The following is a 12,148-nucleotide window of genomic DNA, read 5'->3' on the forward strand; positions in this document are numbered from 1 at the left end:
AATCTCACATGGAGTGACCGGAATTTGAACCACGGAACCCAGCGGTGAGAGGCCGACGCGCTGTCGTCTGAGCCACGGAGGATTCTATAGCAATGGAATATCAAACCAAATGAAACCCATCCAACTGGCAGGGACACAATAGTATTGTGATAGTCTATGGTAATATATTAGTTTTGAATGTTACCTTCACTCAGGGAAATCTCGTAGACGCGAACGAGGAGATTTTGTTGTAGTTATCATATTCCATCAAACATAATTTCACTAAAACTAACTTAGGTGTTGATATTGAGTATGTTCTGAATATCATAGGTCACACTGGCGAATGCGATCCGCCGCCAGCGCTTATTCTAATAACGATTGGGAAGTTAAACATAGCTCTACAGCAACGTTTACCTCCCACCGGGTAACAGCGGCCTGACTTACCGACAGATGTTACATTAAGCAAGAAGTTGGTTCCTAAGCATATGAAGCAGCACCTTGGTGATGAATTATCATTTATTGATTGAAGGATTGATTGAATGCAATTATTTAATGATTATCATAGCGCAATAATGAAAATAGTAGCTGATAATCTTATATCACAGCATTAGGTAGTTTTATGGAAATAAAATCATTCACTATTACTAGACGGGGACATCGGAATCTTAAATCTATTACCTGACAGGGAGTGCAATGGGAAGGTCTTTCTTAACTTTTACCCTGGGCTACACATATTTAAAATTGCGATTCAGTCGAACTTTGAGAAGGTAGGAATAGAAAAGGTGCATATCTGGAGGGCGACTTTACATTACGTGATATTAAATGACCTCCAGCAAACGGTTGAGACGTTTAAAATCATATTGTTGCAGTCAAGAAGATAATAAAATCCATTTAGGAAGAAATTCTTCGCGGACCCATTATATTTCCACTACCTCTCTGTGTAGTGGAGGACTAAAATATTTCAACTTTACCATGTGGCTGATAAGAAGAGCATCGCAAAGGAAAGAATTATTAACGTTCTTCGTAAAGGTGACGAAATTATTTTAATAACAACGTGAGACTGCTTGTTGGCAACAGAAAAATACTTCACCGAGTGTTTTGATAAACAAGAGAATTATATTACTGACCAGCAAACTCTCTTGTCAGTCATCGTATACTGCTTATCTCAGAAGGAGCAAGAGAGAGACTTGTCGGTGAGATCATCAAAACTGAGCCACATGATGCTCCCCAGCCAGAGAGTGATGTCTTCACACGGTCCTGATGGAATTACATATATTTCCTGTTAAAATGACTGGAAAAATATCAAGTCATCGTGAACTAATGAATATTATCCTGTAAATCCTTTATGACTGAGCTGGCACAGTAAAAAATGGAAACGAACCTCACAGGACCCTGTTAGACTACAGACTCATAACACTACTCAGTACGGACTATTTTTATTTCAAAACAAAAGAAAATAGGATACCACAATGGGTAAATACATTTATATAAAGAGTTGCACTTGTAGTATCCCTAGTGGAAAGATTAAACAAAACCTACAAGCAGCAAGAAATATAATTGTCCCATTCGAAAAGGATTATATCAGTCAGGGAGCAACAGTGAACTTGGGTATTGAAAGAGCATCTAATGTAAAGATAAACTAACAGAAACCCAAAGCCAGTCCCAATCTGAAGCTTAGTTCGTCAGAGTTTTCCACTATCAATTATCCTTTTTCTTCCTCAAGTGTAGAACCTTTAGTCCATGCCGTTCATACACTGCTGAGTAACACTGATATACGTGCTTACGCTGATAATATCACCATCCTTCTATAAAGTCACGAAGAAGAGAACGATTTAGTCAAATGAATACATACGCAAGAAAAGGCATCTAATGTAAAGGTGAACTAACATCAATCCAATCTCTTACCATTCGGAAGCTGGCCCCTACCAATTTCTGTAGCCAATATCCCGCTGCAAGATGGCATTTCAGCAATAAATCTGATTTTTGCGAAGAATACATTACTCAACAGATGATGGATCGAAACTGTGCGATAGTCTACAAAATAAGATATATTTTGTCATCTAATTCAAGAAATATTTTGAATCACTTTGAGAAAATCTGAAACATTAACCTGTTTGCACTCAAACAGGTGTGCTACACCACATAAATCTTAACATTACCCGGAATATTTCGCCAAAATATTTAGCTAGCATCAGCTGTTGCTCATAGCTGTGAGCAACTTTGAAAACCACTGGAACAAATAGATCTAGGTTTAATAGCAGTTCCCAAAAAGTGTCAAGCCCTTCTAATGACGTCAGTCATGTTAGTCAATAATGTGCAGACCTGAAAGAAAACTGGCGGTGTGAATTTTTGCTTGTACGTCAAAAACTGACTAAAATGCTCTTAAATACATATAACTTTAGTTTATTCTACAAAATAAAAATTAACATCTGAAAAAAAAAACACCCGCACAATTGTGCGTGCCAGGACTTAATTCACTACTTACGAAAAAGAAAAATTACCTCCATGCATGTGAATATACATTTGTACATGATCAAATGTTCTATTTTACAGTGAGGAATAATTTAAAACAATTAAATCTTCGTTCAAACACAAGTAAACGTTACATTTTCTACATTGAGGAAGAGTTTTGCTTTTACTGCCCGTTTGGCAGCAGCAACTTGTAGTCAGACCTGAAAGAAATCTGGAGGTGTCAAAACGTCAAACACTTACTAAAATGCTCTCAAATACATGTTTTTACAGTTTATTTTACAAAATAAGAACTATCGGCTGAAAAACAGAACCCATACAATTGTGCGTGTCAGGACTTCATTCACTACTTGCAAAGAATTAAAAAAATTCCAAAAATTCAACTCAGTGCATGTGAATATACACATGTACATGATCAAATGTTCTATTTTACAGTGTGGAACGATTTTAAACAGTTAAAATCTTATACATTACATTTCTCATGTAGAGTTCGAGTTTTGCTTTCACAGTCCTTTTTGTGACAGCACCCAGCACTCCTGCATGCATTGCCTGTAAGGAAACCTAGCCCGCACATATGTGCGTATCGATATTCAAAACCTCATGGTATTACGTACGATGTTGAAAGTTCACAATTTACGTTTGATACACAATTTACACACTTCATTGATTATATTCTGATATTCAGTAAAGCTTCTAGATTAATACGAATGCAATAAATACTTACTTTAGGCATTACTGCTTCCCGCCATCTTGCTAACGAACTGTATTTTTAAACTCTTCTTCCTGCCACCTGGTGATCAAGTACTAAATAAAAACAGCTGAAGTACATGCTACGTGTCCCGCACAAGCACTGCAGTCCGGTCTAGCGAGGAGAAACGTCAAATAAGCTCAGACATAAATAAAATACGAACCAGCACAATTGTGCGTACACGGTCTGAAGGGGGTGAGGAAGACGATACCTTCTTCCTCAGCAGTCTTCATTATAGAAGAGATTATCCTGTCATACAATTTGGATTTAAAGAGATATTGTAATTAGCAGGTAATCAGGTTCAAAATCAAACCCACGCTTTCAACGTGCTACCAAACCATTTACAGGAGACTACGGGAAAGAAGGCCAAGCATATAAAATATAATGGTAGAGTTTCCAAGCAGAATCAATTTAGGACATCGCACCTAGCCACGGTATGGAAAGTAAATGCCTACAAAGCAGTCACCTGAATAATTGTGACAATAAGTTAAATACCTTCATGTTATCATACTATCACACTTTTGAAAGTCATGTGGATGAGTGCACTGCAGCACCGCCTTCACGAAAGTAAGTGAAATATGGATATGAATGTGTTACACTATGCAGCGTGTAAACTACTACAACAACTTTTTCGACATCTACAGCTTCACACTCTTACTGGACATACATAACAAGCAGTAGTGTTTTGTATAGGCATGGCTGTCAATTTCCTCCGCTACATGAAGACGAAGGAGAAGGAAGAAACCCTCCCCAGCGAGTTTTCTAACAATGTCGAAGGATTAATGCGCCACAAGTTCTATTGATCGTTAAACAACTGAAGTTCACTGTAGAAGGACTGTTTAGTTACACAACTGTCAACAATGTCCACGTCTGTTTTCCTTTTTTCTAACATATTTAAATATTAAATCAGCATCATCGTGCATGCTGTATCAAATTCTCTTTAATTATATTGTGTGACTCTTGGATGTAATATTTATAGGTGATTTCTTATAAAACAAGGAATTTGACTTTTGGCATTAAATAATAATAATAATAATAATAATAATAATAATAATAATAATAATAATAATAATAATAATAATAATAATAATAATAATAATAATAATAATAGATTATAATATAATAAATAATAATATTATTATTATTATTATTGCCAATTATTGAAAGTGTTCTTAGACTCAAGAAAACCACGAATTTTGACGTAGACTGATATAAATGTGCAGTACATCAAGAGGTGCAAATTGTTTCAATGCAGATTATCAACTCCATAATTACAAGAAAATTATACCGAGTTGGCCATGAGGTTAGGGTCGCACAGCTGTGAGATTGCATTCGGGAGATAGTGGGTTCGAATCCCATCGCCGGCAGTCCTGAAGATGGTTTTCCGTGGTTTTCAATTTCCACACTAGGAAAATGCTGGTGCTGTACCTTAATTAATGCCATGCTGCTACCTTCCCAATTCTAACCCTTTCCCATCCTTTCGTCACCGAAAACCTTCGATGTGTTAGTGAGACTTTAAACAAGTAGCAGGGAAAGAGAAATATCTTTTTATAACGTGTACTGAAACGGACTTAGACACGACAAACATTTGTGTGCAAAGTTTTTGTTGTTGTATAATTTACTATATGTTAACATAAGGTTTTCTAAGTAACGGAATATGTTGCCATACGGTGTAAAATTAACATTTGTCATTTTATGCAAGTAAAATTCCTTTTAAAAACGAGTTGTGTCGTAAATTTAGGAAGAAAATGAGGGTATTTAGAAATAGAAAAGAATTTTTCAATGTATAAAACACCCCGCATGCTTAATCCATTCATTCATTTAAAAAGGGAAGCGAACCCGGGACAGCTGAGCCCAGGTAAGCCGGCTTATGTGACACACACAGCCTTCGCGGCGGTGGCTTTCAGACTGGCTTCTCGTCGTGAAGCACAGCATTACTGGCAGTAAAGGTGGATGTAATCTCCTGATAGAAACCCTTCAAAAGGTGGCGAGAAGATGAGAGCGGTATCGCGTTCAACAGCGAACGTTCCACCTCCTCATCAGCTGTTCGTTCATCCACGAGACCTGCCTCCTTTATTTCGTTATTGCTCTTACGACGCATACAAAAGACGCCGAGTTAAAGAAAGGAAAATCCATTAGATGTAGAACGTAGTAATTAAAGACCAACTCGGTAGTTCTAATTGTCTACAACTTCATTATTGTTTTCCAGTGCTGGAAAAAAGAGGTGACGATATGGTTTGTTTTAAGAAATACAACAATTTTTTTGCTTTATTTGATACGCTGCGGCATCCTAAACACGTTTTTATAGCCAATATCAGATATTTTATTATTATTATTATTATTATTATTATTATTATTATTATTATTATTATTATTATTATTATTATTATTAATACGCATAAATCCCTTGTTGGGTGATGAGTGTTAGTAGTTTATGTTTCATTCATCGATTTATTATTATTATTATTATTATTATTATTATTATTATTATTATTATTATTATTATTATTATTATTATTATTATTATTATTATTATTATTATTATTATTATTATTATTATTATTATTATTATTATTCACATATCACTCGCCGTAGAGGTTCACCGATCAGGTGATATGCACTGGCTTCCACAGCATGCACTAGCCATGCGTCTTGGTGGGAGTCCTATTTATCAACTGATGAGCCCAAAAGAACGCACTGGGGCGAAACGCTGGCAACCAAGAATGAGTTAGCTGGAAAATTTATAAAGTCCAATAACGGACCAACTTTATTGGTATGATTGACAGCATTCCTTGTTAAATATTGATTGTTATAGATTTCGTACTTTCCAATCAGTAATGATTTATTATGAATCATGGAATTTGACTTTTGCCAATACAATAATAATAATTATTATTATTATTATTATTATTATTATTATTATTATTATTATTATTATTATTATTATTATTATTATTATTATTATTATTATACCGGGAGGTACACCTCTATGCCGCACATTTAAATCTTGCGCCTAAAAGAACTCCTCTACTATCGGCAGCCCGGAAGATGCTTTGGAAAGGTTTCTCATTTTCACACAACGCAAATGTTGGGCATGTACCTTAATTAAGTCCATGGCTGCTCCCTTCTGACTCCTGGGCCTTTCTTATCCCATCGTCGCCATAAAACCTGTATGTGTCGGTGCGTCGTAAAGAAAATTGTAAAATATTTCTTTTTAAAAGATCATGAAAATCTCAACTTTTCCAAATGTTGATATACAACGTTCTTTGAGGTCATGCTTCAAGATTTACCGACAATATTCTCTAATTCCGTGCAGGAGGCTACCACGATAATAACATGCATAAACTTATTTTCTGTTTTCTGGTTTTCGGAAATGTTACGGACATTGGTACGGAGCGAATCCATTAGTATACTTCCACGAGTTTAGAACTGTGCACTATCAGCTGAATTGAAAGTTTTATCGAAGTATTTGGCCCGCATCGTGTGTTAGTGGGTACAGGATCAGCTGATCGATCATTGTGCTCTGCATGCGGGCCATCAAACAACTTCCACCATATTAAGCGCTCTTGGAAGAGAAGGACAGAGTTTGATTGCTGCATTCGGATGTTTTCCTAACCCAGTTAGGAATAATGATACCTAGAACTTTTAAAAACAGTCTTTGTGACGAAAATGATTCGCTGAGTCGTCAGCATAGAAATGAAAACTTCTTTGTACTATTATTTTAAAGGAAATTTCAAATATACCTTATTCTCTCAAAAGAGCAAATAGTCCCACTTATAGCACTCCTCTAGCGTAGCTCATATGCGTTAAGTCAAATGACACTGAAATACTCGTATGATTTAGTTGCTTTGGTACAGAATGTGTACCATCGCGTTCCACATATTGTTCATAACGCTTCTGGAGATTGAACACGTTGATGATCAAACGTTGCTGCAAGGACAAAAGTAAATGCCATTATCTTCTCATGTGGTTGTTTGGGAATACTTGTAGATGGCCCATTTGCTTTTAGAACTGATTCTTTCAAACATGCCCCAAATACCAGGTGGACCACCAGCGTCGTAATTTATACTTATAAGCGTCCCGCATGCACTAATGATGAATGGGATGCCTAACAACGGATTGTCAAGGGGATATTACTGCCTGGAGGTTATTGAGGTTGGAGAATGAAGAGATAACAACCGGACGGCCACTCGGTACATGTTCCTCAGCGCTACCCATCAAATGCGCCGCCATGCGTTAGTAAGCCATGTTTTGGAACGGTTAGTATTAGGCTGTTATCTGGTACAGCAGCACTAATGTTCCAGTCAACATGTTGACAATGGCTGGTGTGTTCCGTAACATACATCATTTTAATCTATGGAGAATTTGATCGGAATGAAACCGAAGCTCGCAGAAGGTATGTGCATTAGTTTCCAAACAGCCGAATAGTCGTACAAGGCACATACCACATACAAGCAAATTTTTGGTAGAGTGGAATGCCTGTACGTGTATAACTTACTGAGTTATTAAGCTTTATTTTCTGCATCTTTGGCGTGTTTTTAAATGTACCTTGTTGCAGAAGGTGTGTAGAAAAATGACTGCTATTTGTTTCACATATGATATACAATGCATTACTCTCGTATTGTTCTTTTGTAAAGCAGCGATTAGGCATCCTGCTCATCATTATTGCGTGCGGGATACTTAGGAGTAGAAAGCTCGGGGCTTAAGAGCCACCTGCTATAAGCATATGAGGGCGTGAGATACGGGGAGCAAAAAGGGGTGGGGGAATGGAGCTCCTCGAAAAATGATACGATCTCCAAAGTGTTGTTGCAGAAGGGTAAGTGATAACCTCGTTTTTTGATATGTACTGTTTTACGCTCATGTTACATAGGCTGAAGAAAGGTTTTTGAGCATTGTGCCAAATTTGAAAATTAGGAGGAGGTACTTTCCGCCTCAGACAACTGAGTAAGGAAGAGTGGGTCTAAACCAATTTCACACTTATCGTAAAAGGGGACTCGCACTAATTTTGGCTTTTGGAGGAATTGTGTCTAAGGCATACGATATAATGGCATTTCCCTCTTGCGAATACACATAACTGTTCAGGTAATACAACCCCACAGGATACACTGATCTACAAGAAGGAAAGGGAGCGAGGAGGGGAAACATAATGAGAAATTTAAGGAGAATACAAAGGGAATAAGAAAGAGCAAAGGAGATGGAGAATGATAACGGAAGGGGGAAAGATCGAAAAGGGGAAAGAGAAACAGAGAAAGGGAAATATAGTCTTTCTGAGAATTACTGACTTTGTCATAAGATATGAAAGTTTTTCAAATATTTTTACTGTCTCAAATCATAACTATAAGTGTCCGGCTCCATGGCTAAATGGTTAGCGTGCTGGCCTTTGGTCACAGAGTTCCCGGGTTCGATTCCCGGCAGGGTCGGGAATTTTAACCATCGTTGGTTATTTTCCCTGGCACGGGGGCTGGGTGCATGTGTTGTCTTCATCGTCATTTCTTCTTCATCACTACGCGCAGGTCGCCTTCGGGTGTCAAATCAAAAGACCTTCACCTGGCGAGCCGAACCCGTCCTGGGATCTCCCGGCACTAAAAACCATACGCCTTTTCATTTCATTTTCATAACCAAAAGTCATAGCGGAAGGAGTGCACGAATACATTTGTAAATTAATACTATTATATAATTTACTAAAATTTCATATTTAATTACACATCTTCAATAATATTCACTATATTTTTATGTACATATTGCGCACTTCGATAATACATAAGAATCCTGACCCTAGTCATATGTCTTTCAACTCTGCTTTGTGCTGTCTGATGCCAGTCCATTTGTAAAACATGATACGACCTCCGAAAAATAATTATTACTATTCTGCGCCATTATTATGATCTTCAGTTTCTTCCCTATCAAGGCTGCGCACGCCGTTGTTGAACGTGCTCTATCTGTGGTAGAAACTATTGAAAATATCATGTACAGATGCAAGGAGTGCTATGTCCTATGTATCTTTAGGATGCATGATGCAGTGTTTGGAGGTGCGGTTATTTGTGCTGTGTTATTTCTCAGTGGATGACGAATGCCAGTAAACCTTAGCTCATTGAAAGCAATGCTGCGCTTATATTTGTATGAGTTGAAATAAACGAACCATTCCGGTATAATTTAATAACGTAATGAATTGTAAAGAAAATAAGGTATTCAATATATTTTTCTTGTCTACTTCGTTTATTATTTTACTGTCCTGTTACAGGTTTACAGAAACATGTCTGAAAAGTCATTGTTTTCAGTGTCCATTACGTTCCTCGTGCAACAGAAAAATGTGTTATATCCAATAAATTTACAGTGTTCTGCTATTTTTCCTAGTAAGCTAGACTTGTATATACTCAAAAACAGTTTAAAGACATTGTACATCATGAATCACATATCCCTCTGGAATATTAGACTTCGGATGTGTATTTAATCTTTCCCAATACAAGGTTTTTACCTAGATTTTCATAATTTCCGTCTTCTCTCTGCGGAGCGGAGATTTGGTGTAGGGATCTGACCGCTCCGTTTATCTGGACGTATATCTTGAATTGAAACATGCTTACAAATGGTACAGTGCAACCTTATGTGGAGGAACATATTACCTACTGTGGTGTATGAGGAGGTGTGTATTGATGCAAACACCCAGTCCTTGAGCCACAGGAATCAACCAGAAAATGGCTAAAATCAATCGAGCTGGGATGCCAGTGAATACAAGCGGTCCATCTTCAAAACGTGTTAAATTCACTGCAAAATACATTCTACTTTTCTGCCCCATGTTTGTTATTAGTACGCTCTCTAGTTCAGAGCATGGAAATCAAACCTAGTACCTTCCGATACTAAGGCCATGACGTTAACTATTCAACTATTTAGTAATTGTGAATATTACAGCACTTCATTCCATTATAAAGTTCATGTTGCACTTAGCGGCTTTATCTTGTGTGCAACGGAAGTATGTTAATGTCGCACCGGTTCAGTTAGGCCCTTCTGTGGCTATGAGATAGGCAAGGGTTACTGCGAAGGAAGCAACCACTGTAGTAATTGAGGATTATCTGTTCAAAAGGTGGTAGTAGTATAATAGGACAGTTCTGCCGCCACCTCCCCCTCCGGCTCTCGGGAGAGGCCACCGCCTCCCGCGGGAAATTTGAATTTTGGCGGGAAATTTGAATTTTGGCGCGAGATTTGAATTTGTAAACAAAGCCACGTGCTTTTTGACAGCTGTCATCCGCCATCTTTAAATTACAGAGCACCGTCCTGCCCTCTTTATCGCAGTAGCTGCAAATTCGTCACCTGTCATCCGCAGTGCTGCCATCTTAACGGGCCTAAACCTCAGTGCTACCAACTTAACCTCCCTAGCGCGAGATTTGAATCGGTAAACAAATCCACGTGCTTTTTTGACAGCTGTCATCCGCCATCTTCAATCTATAGAGCACAGTGCTGCCCTCTTTAGCTACTTACCTTTGAAATGTGGTGGCGGATAATTTGAAAAATGCTTTTTGACAGCAGCCATCTTTAGTCTAGAGAGCACCGTGCTGCCCTCTTTAGCTAGATACCTTTGAAATGTTGTGGCAGACAATTCCACGTGACAGCAGCCATCTTTGAGCACAGTGCTGCCCTCTTTTTGGTGGCGGCAAATTCCAAGTGCTCTTGTTTGGAAACAAACTCACGTGCATTTTTCTGACAGCTGTCATCCGCCATCTTGCATCACAAACCTCAGTGCTGCACACTTCAGCTAGATACCTCTGAAATGTGGTGGCGGCAATTTGAAAAATTCTACATTCTCTTGTTTAGAAACAAACCTATGCGCTTTTTTCACAGCTATCATCCGCCATCTTTAATCCAGAGAGCACCGTGCTGCCCTCTATAGCTACATACCTTTGAAATGTGGTGGCGGCCAATTCTACGCGCTCTTGTTTGGAAACAAACCCATGTGCTTTTCTGACAGCTGTCAACCGGCATGTCTAATCCAGAGAGAAACAGTGCTGCACTCCTAGTTGAAATGTGGTGGCAGCAAATTCCACGTGGTCTTGTTTGGAAACAAATCAACGTGCTTTTTTTACAGCTGTCATCCGCCATCTTTTATCAACAGAGCACCGTGCTGCACTCTTTAGTTGAAATTTGGTGGCGGCAAATTCCACGTGCTCTTGTTTGGAAACAAATTCTACGTGCTCTTCAGCTGTCATCCACAATCTTTAATCAAGAGAGCACCGTGCAGCCCTCTTTGTGGTGGCGGAAAATTTGAAAAATTATTTTTGACAAGCAGCCATCTTTAATCCAGAGAGAACAACGCTGCCCTCTTTAGCTACTTACCGTTGAGGCGGTTAATTTGAAAAATTCTATTTGACAAGCTGCCATCTTTAATGAAAAGAGCATCGTGCTGCTATCTTGCGGGTAATTTTTACGTCACAGCTGTCATCCACCATCTTGCATTGCTGACCTTAGTGCTGCCCTCTTTAGCTACTTACCTTTGAGGCGGACTATTTGAAAAAAAATCTATTTGACAAGCTGTCACCCGCCATCTTGCATCGCAAACCTCAGTGCTGCACTCTTTAGTTGAAATGTGGTAGCGGATAATTTGAAAAAAATCTTTTTTGACAAGCAGCCATCTTTAAACTACAGAACACCGTGCTGCTATCTTTATCGTAGTAGCGAGCAATTTAAAATCTAGATGCATTTTTCTAACAGCTGTCATCCGCCATATTTAATCTAGAGAGCACCGTGCTGCCCTCTTTGTGGTGGTGGTAAATTCCACGTGCTTTACAAACCCACGTGCTTTTTTGACAGCTGTCATCCGCCATCTTTAATCAAGAGAGCGCAGTGCCGCACTCTATGTAGTAGCGGATAATTTGAAAAATTCTTTTTGACAAACAGCCATCTTTATTCAACACAGTTACCGCTATCTTACATCGCTTACCTCGGTGCTGCACTCTTTAGTTG

This window comes from Anabrus simplex, chromosome 7 (genome assembly GCF_040414725.1).
Source record: "Anabrus simplex isolate iqAnaSimp1 chromosome 7, ASM4041472v1, whole genome shotgun sequence".
NCBI classification, from domain to species: Eukaryota; Metazoa; Arthropoda; class Insecta; order Orthoptera; family Tettigoniidae; genus Anabrus; species Anabrus simplex.